Genomic DNA, 12,212 nt, shown 5'->3' with positions numbered 1-12,212 from the left:
ACAGCATAAAAAACATCTATTGCATACAGTCTCACCAGGTTTTGTCCTGATGAAGAGGTCCTGCGTGACCTCGAAACATGTTGACTTTTAACCCCTTTCTGACATTAGACGTAATAATCCGTCCATGTGCCCTGAGCCTAGCTCTCCCAGTGGGTCATGGTACCTGCAAACTGTAACAGTAATATCTGCCATTTCTTGCCTTATGAGCTTTGCACTGTGCCCAAAAAATATTTCCCGATTACATATAGGGTATTGGTGCACTCAGGAAAAAATGGTCCTCAGTTTGTAGTAAAAAAAATTCTATTATCCCTTAGAAAACTTAAAAATTCGGGGCTAAAACAACATTTTTGTGAGGAAAATATGATTTTATTATTTTCACTTCTCAACGTTAAAAACTTCTGTAAAGCACGTGGGTGCATCTAAATATATTCCTTGAGGGGTCTAATATCCAAAATAGGGTCACTTGTGGGGGGTTTCCACTGTTTTGGCAAATCAGGGGCTCTCCAAATGGGACATGACATCCGCTAATGATTCCAGGAAATTTTGTATTCAAAAAGTCAAATTATGCACCTTCCCTTTCGAGCCCTGCCATGCGCCCAAACATTAGTTTGCTCCCTCATATGGGGTATCAGTGTACTCAGGAGAGATTACACTGCAAATTGTATGGTGCAATTTCTCCTGTTACCCTTCTGAAAATGCAAAATTTGGGGCTAAAATAACATTTTTGTGAGGAAAAAGTGATTTTATTATTTTCATAGCTCAACGTTATAAACATCTGTGAAGCACCTGGAGGTTCAAGGTGCTCACCACACATCTAAATGCACCCCTTGAGGGGTCTAGTTTCCAAAATGATGTCACTTGTGGGGGATTTTCACTATTTAGGCACATCAAAGGGTCTCCAAATGTGACATGGCGTCTGCCAATTATTTTGCATTCAAAATGTCAAATGGCACTCCTTTCCTTCCGAGCTCTGCCGTGCATGCAAACAGTGGTTATCTCCCTCATATGGGGTTTCGGCATGCTCAGGAGAAATTACACAACAAGTTTTGGGGTTACCCTTGTCAAAATAAAAATATTGAATCTGAAGTCAAATTTTTGTGAAAAAAAGTTAAATGTTATTTATTTTCAAAAAATTCCTGTGAAGCACCTGAAAGGGTAATAAACTTCTTGTATGTGTAATGTTTGAGCACATTGAGGGGTGTAGTTTTTAACATGGTGTTACTTTTTGGTATCTTCTATAATAAAGACCCCTCAAAGTGACTTCAAATGCGATGAGGTCCCTAAAAAATGGTTTTATAAATTTTGTTGGAAAAATGAAACATCGCAGGTCAACTTTTAACCCTTACAACTTCTTAACAATTATACAGTTTTGGTTCTAAAATTATGCTGATGTAAAGTAGACATGTGGGAAATGTCTATTACTAACCATTTTGTGTGACATATCTCTGTGATTTAAGGGCACGACAATTCAAACTTTGAAAATTGCAAAGTTTTCAAATTTTCTCCAAATTTCAGGTTTTTCTTTTTACAAATAAACGCAAGTCATTCCAAAGAAATCAAGTCCAAAAAAAGAAACAAAGTACAGTATACCCGCACTGCTGTCATTCGCGATCACCTATACCTCCTACTCAATGCATGGGCATAAGGGGTGCTCAACCAAAAAGATATATATTTAAAAAGCAAAATAAATTTTACCACTATCATGAAGTACAATATGTCATGAAAAGACATTCTCTTGAATCACTGGGATCCGTTGAAGCGTTTCAAAGTCATAACCCCATAAAGAGACGGTGGTCAGAATTGTAAAAATTGTAATATAATGAAAAAAATCCGGCACTCCACAATCAAGGAAATTATTTCATTTTATTTTATTGATAATCCAGATTTAACGTAACGTTTCGGTCAATTATGACCTTCATCAGACTAGGACATAAATGAAAAAAAAACATAACAAAATATTACAAAAATATCAATCCATAGTTCATATTATAGTCAGGTACAAGATGATCAGTACTAGGGTTGAGCGAAATGGGTCGAAATTTTTCAAAAGTCGCCGACTTTTGGCAAGGTCGGGTTTCATGAAACCCGACCCGACCCCAGTGTGGGGTCGGCCATGAAGTCGGCGATCTTTTGAATCTAGAATCGGAATTCCGATACCGATTCCCGATATGTTTAAGATATCGGGAATTGGTATCGGAATTCAGATTTAAGTGTAAAATAAAGAATTAAAATAAAAAATATCGCAATACTTACCCTCTGACGCGCCCTGGTACTAACCGGGAACCTTCCTTCCTTAGAATCAGCCTTCCAGGACCCTGCGGTGACGTCGCGGTGACGTCGCGGCTTGTGATTGGCAGCGCGGCCGCCCATGTGACTGCTCGCGCGGCCAATCACAAGCCGCGACGTCACCTGCGACGTCACCGAAGGTCCTGGAAGGGCTGATTCTTAGGAAGGAAGGCTGCCGGAAAGAAGCAGGGCGCGTCCGAGGGTGAGTATATACCTAATAGGAATATACTCACCCTCGGACGCGCCCTGCTTCTTTCCGGCAGCCTTCCTTCCTAAGAATCAGCCCTTCCAGGACCTTCGGTGACGTCGCAGGTGACGTCGCGGCTTGTGATTGGCCGCGCGAGCAGTCACATGGGCGGCCGCGCTGCCAATCACAAGCCGCGACGTCACCGCGACGTCACCGCAGGGTCCTGGAAGGCTGATTCTAAGGAAGGAAGGTTCCCGGTTAGTACCAGGGCGCGTCAGAGGGTAAGTATTGCGATATTTTTTATTTTAATTCTTTATTTTACACTAAAATATGGATCGCAGGGCCTGAAGGAGAGTTTCCGCTCCTTCAGACCCTGGGAACCATGGAAACCCAATGCACTGCATTGGGTTTCGAGTTTCGTCCGACCCCGACCCCGACTTTTTATAGGATCGGCCGATTTCACTCGACCCGACTTTTTCAAAAGTCGGGTTTCGTGAAATCCGACCCGATCCTATAAAAGTAAAGGTTGCTCAACTCTAATCAGTACACAATGCTGCACAAAATTTATCAAATATAATAAACCTTACATCATCTCAGTGATTATAATATCATTCATAGTCCTAACAGCTATATAAGTGGCTTCTCAAGGATATCTTCAAAATGTATATAATCACTTTCGATATGGCAAATCATTCCATTTTAATTATTATATCTCTGGAACACTTCCGTTTTTATGACCTGAACCATCGATGGTATATAATATTTTGATGCATCACTTATGGGGACTTCCGTACTGCACTACGACGCTCACCGTTCACTTTTGTTCCTGACATAACGTCCCTTAGAGGAGTACGTACTTCTTCACACTGTGGTGACGTATTTCCGGTTGCGCTGTCTCCCCACATGCGCTCCACCTAGCGGTTCAGCTGCTTTTTACTGACGTCACTTCCGGGTCTAGGGTTATTTAATGCGGGGATATTCAGGAATAGGTATGCAGACATTTCACGCACCGCACGCTGCAGTTAAGAACTTCTGGACCACCGGACTCACATGCGGTAAGCCCCCTCTCTTTACCATACACTTCTGGATCTTACAATCGAGCTGGGCCAGACTTTAAGGTTATTTTGTACTGAATCCCTGGCCGGCACCTGGCTTATTTTACTTTCACTTTCACTATCACTGATCGGATTGCTCTATCTTCTCTTATAGAACTCCTGACGGAGTCACATTTACCGTATATAGGTCGGTCTTTGCAGTCACTGCATTCAGCGGTAAGCTTCTATATGTTTCTTCTAAGGGGTGGACTAGTGTATATATAATATATATTTGTAAAGATTAAAGATAGAAATGTAATAGATAGTATATGAAGTTACATTTAGTTCCCCTAATTATTATTATTATGATTTTTTGATCGGTCTTCATCTTTATGTTATATACCATCGATGGTTCAGGTCATAAAAACGGAAGTGTTCCAGAGATATAATAATTAAAATGGAATGATTTGCCATATCGAAAGTGATTACATACATTTTGAAGTTATCCTTGAGAAGCCACTTGTCTAGCTGTGTTAGGACTATGAATGATATTATAATCACTGAGATGATGTAAGGTTTATTATATTTGATACATTTTGTGCAGCATTGTGTACTGATCATCTTGTACCTGACTATAATATGAACTATGGATTGATATTTTTGTAATATTTTGTTATGTTTTTTTTCATTTATGTCCTAGTCTGATGAAGGTCATAATTGACTGAAACGTTACGTTAAATCTGGATTATCAATAAAATAAAATGAAATAATTTCCTTGATTGTGGAGTGCCGGATTTTTTTCATTATATGGATACAGGGGTGGCATCCCTTCTCTGAGCACCCAATTACCAAAGAGGAGTTACGTGATAGACTATTTAAATAGAATTGTAAAAATTGGCCTGGTCATTAATGTGAAAACCACCCTAGGGGTAAAGGGGTTAAACCTGCGTAAATAAATGTCTTCATTTTATCGATTATGAGTTATCATCAGCACATGAGTGATACCTTTATTCTTTTTTTTTTATGACTTTGGTCTACCTCCTGACTGGTATCTATGCAGCAGCTGTGTTACATGCCCGTTGTGTGTTGCCTTTCAGCAACCTAACAAGATGAATGTATCCTCCTTTTTTGACTCCCTAATGTCATCAGACAAGATCTTATTGCACTTTTCCCAGTTTTTTCTTCATCTATATCAATGTGACACGGCACCCCCCAAACCATTCCAGCAAAATATGAATTCCAACTTGGCCCTTCTGCGCTTTATCCCTTTTGAAAATTGAAAAACTTGGGGCAAAAGCAACGTTTTAGTGGAAAAAAAGGTAATTTTCCATTGACTCCGCTCCAATGTTGTGCAATTCTGTGAATCGTCTGAGGATTAAAAATGCTCACTATACCCCTAGTTGATTTCCTTGAGAGGTGTAGTTTTCAAAATGAGGTCACTTGTGGGTGTTTCTCCTGTTTTGGCATGTCATCGGCTCTTCAGATGGACATGGCATCAGCAATGTATTCCAGCCAAATTTGAGCTCCAGAATTCAATTGGCATTCCCTCCCTTCTGAGCCCTGCCATGTGCCCAAAATAAGTTTTCCACCATATATGTGTTTTCAATGTACTCAGGAGAGATTGCACAACAAATTGTATGGTCCATTTTCTTTTTTTACCCTTTTACCCTCATTTTTACCCTTGTGAAAATGAACAAGTAGAGGCTGAAGCAACATTTTTGCGAGAAAAAGTTAATTTTTTGTTTTCACGGCTCGGTGTTATTAAATTTTGTGAAGCACCTGCAGGTTCACCACACCTCTAGATAAATTCCTTGAGGGGTGCAGTTTTCAAAATGGAGTAGTTTGTGGGGGACTATGCAAACGGGACATAGCATTTGTTATTTATTCTAGTCAATTTTGAGTCCCAAAAGTCCAATGGCTCTCCTTTACTTTTTTTGTGGGAAAAATTTAATTGTTCTTTTTACATTTCACATTGCTTTAATGCTTGTTAAGCGCTTAAATGGTTAATAAATTATTGAATGTTGTTTTGAGCACTTTGGAGGTTGCTGTTTTCAAAATGGTGTCACTTCTGGCTATGTTCTGTCATATGAGCCCCTCAAAGTTACTTCAAATGTGATGCGGTCCCTAAAAAAATGGTTTTGTACATTTTGACGGAAAAAATAAAAATAGCTGATAAACAGCTTCTAACAAAAAAAATAGTTTTCACGTGTGATGCTGATGTAAAGAAGAGGCGTGTCAGTTATTTGTTAACTATTTTGTGTGATATAACTATATGGGTTAGGCCACGTTCACGCGTTCAGTATTTGGTTATTATTTAACTTCAGTATTCGTCAGCCAAAAGTGAGTGAAAAATGCAGAAGTGGTGCACGTATTTCTAATGTACTGTTCCTCTGATTGTTCTACTCCTGATTTTGGTTAACAATTACTGATGTAAAATGCTGACCAAATACTGTAATTGAAGGGCACAAAAATTTAAAGTCTGAAAATTGGCCTAAATTTACCACCACGAACATAAGGTACAACAAGTCAGGAAAAAAATTAGTCTCAGAATAACTGGAGGACGTTGAAGTTTTCCAGAGTTATTACCTCATAAAGTGAACTTGGTCAGAATTGTAAAATTTGGCATGGTCAGGAAGGTGAAACCAGGCTTCAGGGTGAAGGGGTTAATTTTTCTGTTACTTTCAACAGTGTTGCAAATTAAAACTCACTATTTTGGGTGTGGAGTGTCTGCCTGAGAACAATATTCTCCTTTAACACACTGGTATATTATATATAAGGTGTCAAAGCACATGGAGGTGTGTAAGGTGAGTAATGCAGACCACAGAGGCATGTTCATTGCTGAGTGAAAATATGAGCATGTCCAAATCAGTGATTAGCACAGGATTTAGCAAACGCCCTGTCATTGTTCTCACCTACATGAAAGAACGTATTACATTCTGATGTCAGCTCTGCACATGTAAAGACCCAGGGCAATGCTTTGTGCTGTACATTGCAGAATCGTCTGTACAGATACCAGGCTTGAGGCCTAAGGGTACCGTTACACTTGTTGACCCATGATCTCTAAATAACCTATTGGTGGTCATTTGGACATGACCACTTCATGTGCACTTCAATGCACACAGAGTGGTCGTATTAACATAGAATATTACCACTTCACTTCATGTGCACTTCAATGCACACAGAGAGGTCGTATTAACATAGAATATTACTGTTCTTGGCAGCACATCATCTGTTTACACAGGACAATGTGATGCCGAGAACAATGATTTTTAAACAGTCTAAAAATGATTTCACCTGCCAAATAAGCATTTTTCTTGTTCTTCGCGTGATTGGCAGCCTTTTTATAGAGGCCAATTACCACAGGCTTGAGGTTCTACAACCCAAACAGTGGCGTAACTACAAAGTGAGGGGCCCCGATGCAAACTTTCAAATGGGGCCCCCCCTGCGCCAAAATATTTCCCACCGAAATTCACATTTTCCCTATTCATTTTGCACACTATAGTTGTGTAGCAATGTTGTATAGTCTGACCTAATACTACCCTGTACTCGCTGAGAAAAATGATTTTATAACTAACATGTCCGTATAGTAATATGTCCTCCCTCGCTCTAATTCCAAGCACACTCCCAGCGTTTGAAATCTGTGTGCTGTTTCTTTCTGGTATGACGCTGCAGTGCGTCATTTCCGGACCTGTGCAGTGTGGGAGTGTATTGGGTGTACTGGTCGGCTCCAGAGCATGCGCACTGCACATTCTGATGCTGGCGAGTACACGCAATACTCCCCCACAGTGCACATGCTGGGCTCTGCCCACAGCCATGTGCCATTCTTCCCGACTCGGAAATTTACAGCCCGTACACACACGGCTTTGCTCCGTACACCTTGTACACTTGCGGCTCCGCTCCTTACACCTTGTACACACGCGGCTCTGCTCCTTTCACCTTGTACACATGCGGCTCTGCTCTGTACACCTTGCACACACGCGGCTCCGCTCCTTACACCTTGTACACACGCGGCTCCGCGCCTTACACCTTGTACACACGCGGCTCCGCTCCTTACACCTTGTATACACGCGGCTCTGCTCCTTACACCTTGTACACACGCGGCTCTGCTCCTTACACCTTGTACACACGTGGCTCTGCTCCTTACACCTTGTACACATGCGGCTCTGCTCTTTACACCTTGTACACACGCGGCTCCGCTCCGTACACTTTACAGCTGTGACTGCACTTCACTCACCAGCTGCTGCCTTCCATCTCTCCAGCTTCAGTCAGTGACACGCCCAGCCCTTCTGCTAGGTCACATGTCCTTCACGGACATGTCCACTCACCGCACACTGCTGGAAGTCTGGGGAAGCTGTGGGCGTGGCCAGCAGAATGCGTGCGTGACTTGTCTCCTTTGTTTCCCCTGCTACTTGTTTGCTGGACTGGGCGGGCCCTGAAAACACTGCGGGCCCAGTCGCAGCCGCGACCCTTGCGACCGCAGTTGTTACGCCCCTGCAAACAAATCAATCACTTGTTAAGAAGCATTCATATGGCTTTGAAATATTTCATTCTACATAATACATTTGTTTAGGATTACAAAAGTCATTTTTTTCCAATACTTACCAATGTAGCACTACAATGGATACAATTCTATTATTCACAATTTAAGGAGGAATTAAAAGTCTTGCAAAATGGTGCTGTCAGCCCAAACACTGCAGTATCTGGGAATCTGCCCGGGAATCGGAGAAAATTACATTGGCTTGCCGTCTGTCCGCAGGTTCCCCACTCCTAGATTAAGGTATGATTTATGACACAACCATCATGGACAGCATTTCTTAGACCATGGAATAGGCATAGCACAATGTTTTCTTTGAGTTATATCATGTATGAAAATGTATGAAAATGAACAATTTATTCTTTTAGTAGTTCAAGGATAAAAATGAATAGTTTATAGGCAGTAAATGATTTTCAGAATGATTTTTTATGTATCTCTGCCCATAATAAAGACACTCTATCAATATGATAGATAGAGCATTGTGCTATCAGGGAGCTGAGATGCAGTCTGTTCTCAACTGTTTACAGTAGCAAATGCCGCAAGGTGATATGTTATCTTGGAAGGGAACGCCATGAACCAAAACATTGTAAAGTCCTATGTGGGTGGACGTTGAGCAATGGTTAGTTTTCGCCTCAGACTGGGAAATCTGGTTGCTGATGTGGGAGTTGTCTAGAGGTACAGGAGAAAGGAGTCATGCTACTTACTTATGTTCCCTGAGCACATTTCACCAAGTTTAAAAGTCATATGTAATTTCATTAATTGACGTATATTAGGAAGTCTCAATGCCAAGCTTCCATAGTTCAATTACTTTGGTTTTCTATGCCGTAAAAAAGCCAATAAGAGAAAAAAAATCTGTTTTTTTTCCTGTGGCATTCTGCAATTTAAAGTGTATTTCCATTTTTTAGCATCGTGTTCTGATTAATTTTTAATAAATCTTTATAGAAACTGGAGATCTATTTTTCTCTTTTAGAGCTCCATAGACACAAAAGGAACCCGCCACTAAAATCAGCATAAAGGTAAGATTTTAACTCTCTTTACCTGCACACTAACCCGACATCTGCAGATAGATAGCACTTCTGGACATGACAAGATCCTTCTAATTTTGAATTAATGTTAATCTATCATTATCATTAATAGTTCATTAATTGCCCCACACATAAGGCCATTCAGATTTACAAAAAGAATTACTGCTGACCACACAGTTCTCCTGAGAACTGAGAAGACAATGTTGGCCCAATAAAAGCATCTCAGTATCTAATTGTGTCCTTTCGAATAGAAGCTAATAAACATTTCCTATTAGCAGCAAAGAATTATATACTATAGAATTGGCTAACATCTACAGTACCAGATAAAAGTGAAATGGTAAATATGCTTAAGAGTCTTTTATAGCATAAGATTGAAGCGGAGAGCCTTAAAGAACAAAAGCACCAAAACAATTTTATACACTCAGAAATATTGTCAGTGCTTCAGAGTACGATGTGGAATATCATGCTGGAACTAGGAGGAATGCTGTTCTCTTAATACAGCCATATTACTATAAAAAGAGAACATTCCCAATTAGAACATTATCAGAATGTGTTCTCTAACAGTGACTACTATGAATACAGGAATACAATTCCATCTGCTTTGTGATTTAGTAGACATTACTAGGATGTACACTATTTGTTCTTCCGACTTTCCTTCCTTACAAAACTACCTACTGGAGAATTTTAGCATTTTCCATAAGAAGTAAAAAAAGTGAAAATTAAATGGTTTAAGGGGAACCAGACAGCTGATTCCTGTGGCCTGAACAATGGCCGGCATGAATCAGACACTTGTTCTGTTATTTCAGGCATCTATGTATTGCAAAAAGCTGTCCGGGGAACATGCTGCTCTGGAGACTAGACCATAAGGAGGGTCCCTATATGCATGTAGGGAGGGACCTGTCACCCAAATGAACTGGGATGGGCTTCATTTAATAATAAAGCCTCACAACCTGGAATTTTGATCTTTTTAATCATAGACCTGAAACCGGGACTAGGGGGCATCCTCTGCGTTTGGAGGAAAAAAGGTTTAAGCATAATAACAGACGCGGGTTCTTTACTGTAAGAGCAGTGAGACTATGGAACTCTCTGCCGTATGATGTTGTAATGAGTGATTCATTACTTAAATTTAAGAGGGGACTGGATACCTTTCTGGAAAAGTATAATGTTACAGGGTATATACACTAGATTCCTTGATAGGGCGTTGATCCAGGGAACTAGTCTGATTGCCGTATGTGGAGTCGGGAAGGAATTTTTTTCCCCAGTGTGGAGCTTACTCTTTGCCACATGGGGTTTTTTTGCCTTCCTCTGGATCAACATGTTAGGGCATGTTAGGTTAGGCTATGGGTTGAACTAGATGGACTTATAGTCTTCCTTCAACCTTAATAACTATGTAACTATGTAATAATAATAATAATCTTTATTTATATAGCGCCAACATATTCCGCAGCGCTTTACAGTTTACAACCTGGAATTTTACCGTTCTTTTTATTGTGACGCAAACAACAAATAAGACAACATAACTGAAAACTTCAGTGCGCATAACTATTCCCAAAAGTCAGTACTTTATAGAGCTTCTTTTTGTGACAATTACAGCTGCAAGTCACTTTGGATAAGTCTCCATGAGCTTTCCACATCTTACCACTGTGATTTTTGCCCATTCCTCAAGGCAAAACTGCTCCAGCTCCTTGAAGTTACTGTGGCATCTAAAAGTTTGGGCACTCCTGGTGAAAATTCCTGTTATTGTGAACAGTTAAGCAAGTTGAAGATTAAATGATCCTTAAAAGGGCTAAAGTTAAAGATGACACTTTTCGTGTGTGTGTGTGTGTGTGTGTGTGTGTGTATGTATATATATATATATATATATATATATAGTAATTTTTTACATTTTAAAAATTACAAGAGAAAATGGGTCATTACAAACGTTTGGGCATGTTTGGAGATTTGTGTTCTCAGATAACTTTGAGCCAGGTTTAAGACCTTAATTAGCCGGCTAGGGTTTTGAATTGTTCAATATCATTGTTAAGGAAGGCCAGGTGATGCAAATTTCCCAGCTTTATAAAAATTTCCCCAAAAAATATGGGGTATCTGAGTACTCAGGAGGAATTGCACAACAAATTTTCAGGTCTATTTTTTCCTGTTACAGTTTTGAAAATAAAAAAATTTGGGGCTAAAAAACATTTTGTGAGGAAAATGTGATTTATTTTCATTTTCAGCGCTCAACATTATAAACTTCTATGAAGCACCTGGAGGTTCAAGGTACTCACCACACATCTAAATAAGTTCCTTGAGGGATTTCTAAAATGGGGTCATTTGTGGGAGATTTCTGCTGTTTAGTCACATGAGGGGCTCTCCAAATGCGTTATGGCATCCGCTAATGATTCCAGCAAATTTTGGAGCTCCTTCCATTCCGAGCCCTGCCGTGCGCATAAATAGTAGTTTTCCTCCATATTTGGAATCGGCTTACTTGGGAGAAATTGCACAACCAATTTTATGCTGCATTTTCTTCTGTTACCCTTGTGAAAATAAAAACTTGGGGCTAAAAGAACATTTTTTGTGGGTAATATGTGATTTTTTTATTTTTACGGCTCAGCCTTATAAACTTTTGTGAAGCACCTGGGGGTTCATGGTGGTCACTACACATCTAGATAAATACCCTGAGGGGTCTAGTTTCCAAAATGCTGTCGCTTATGAGTGGTTTCCATTGTTTAGTCACATCAGGGGCTCTCCAAACGTGACATGGTAGCCGTTAATTCCAACAAATTTTACTTTCAAAAAATCAAACTGCGCTCCTTCCCTTCCGAGCTCTGCCATATACCCAAACAGTGGTTTTCCCACACATATGGGGTATCTGTGCACTCAGGAGATATTGGACAACACAGGAGATATTGCACAATTGGTTGTGAAGTAAAATTTTTGTGACAAAAGTTAAATGTTCATTCTTTCTTCCACATTCCATTAATTCCTGTGAAGCACCTGAAGGGTTAATAAACTTCTTAAATGTGGTTCTGAACACTTTGAAGAATGCAGTTTTAAAATACGTAGTGTCACTTTTGTTTTTTTCTGCCATATAGGCCCCTCAAAGTCACTTCATATATGATGTGGTGCCTAGAAAAATGGTTTTGTACATTTTGTTGGAAAAATGAGAA

At 40.0% G+C, this 12,212-nt stretch overlaps 1 long non-coding RNA gene across 1 annotated transcript in view; it reads left to right on the top strand.

Moving 5' to 3' along the window:
* The first annotated feature begins 3,659 nt into the window (after positions 1 to 3,659).
* Positions 3,660 to 12,212, top strand: part of LOC138657692 (uncharacterized) — a 69,535-nt gene continuing 60,982 nt past the window's right edge. Inside the window, exons 1-3 of the long non-coding RNA XR_011317138.1 lie at positions 3,660 to 3,744; positions 8,156 to 8,284; positions 9,012 to 9,057. This is a non-coding gene — a long non-coding RNA (uncharacterized lncRNA). The remainder of the gene's footprint in view (positions 3,745 to 8,155; positions 8,285 to 9,011; positions 9,058 to 12,212) is intronic.

The sequence above is a fragment of the Ranitomeya imitator genome, chromosome 1 (assembly GCF_032444005.1).
Source record: "Ranitomeya imitator isolate aRanImi1 chromosome 1, aRanImi1.pri, whole genome shotgun sequence".
In the NCBI taxonomy this organism is placed as follows: Eukaryota; Metazoa; Chordata; class Amphibia; order Anura; family Dendrobatidae; genus Ranitomeya; species Ranitomeya imitator.
This window is presented reverse-complemented; position numbering and strand designations above follow the sequence as displayed.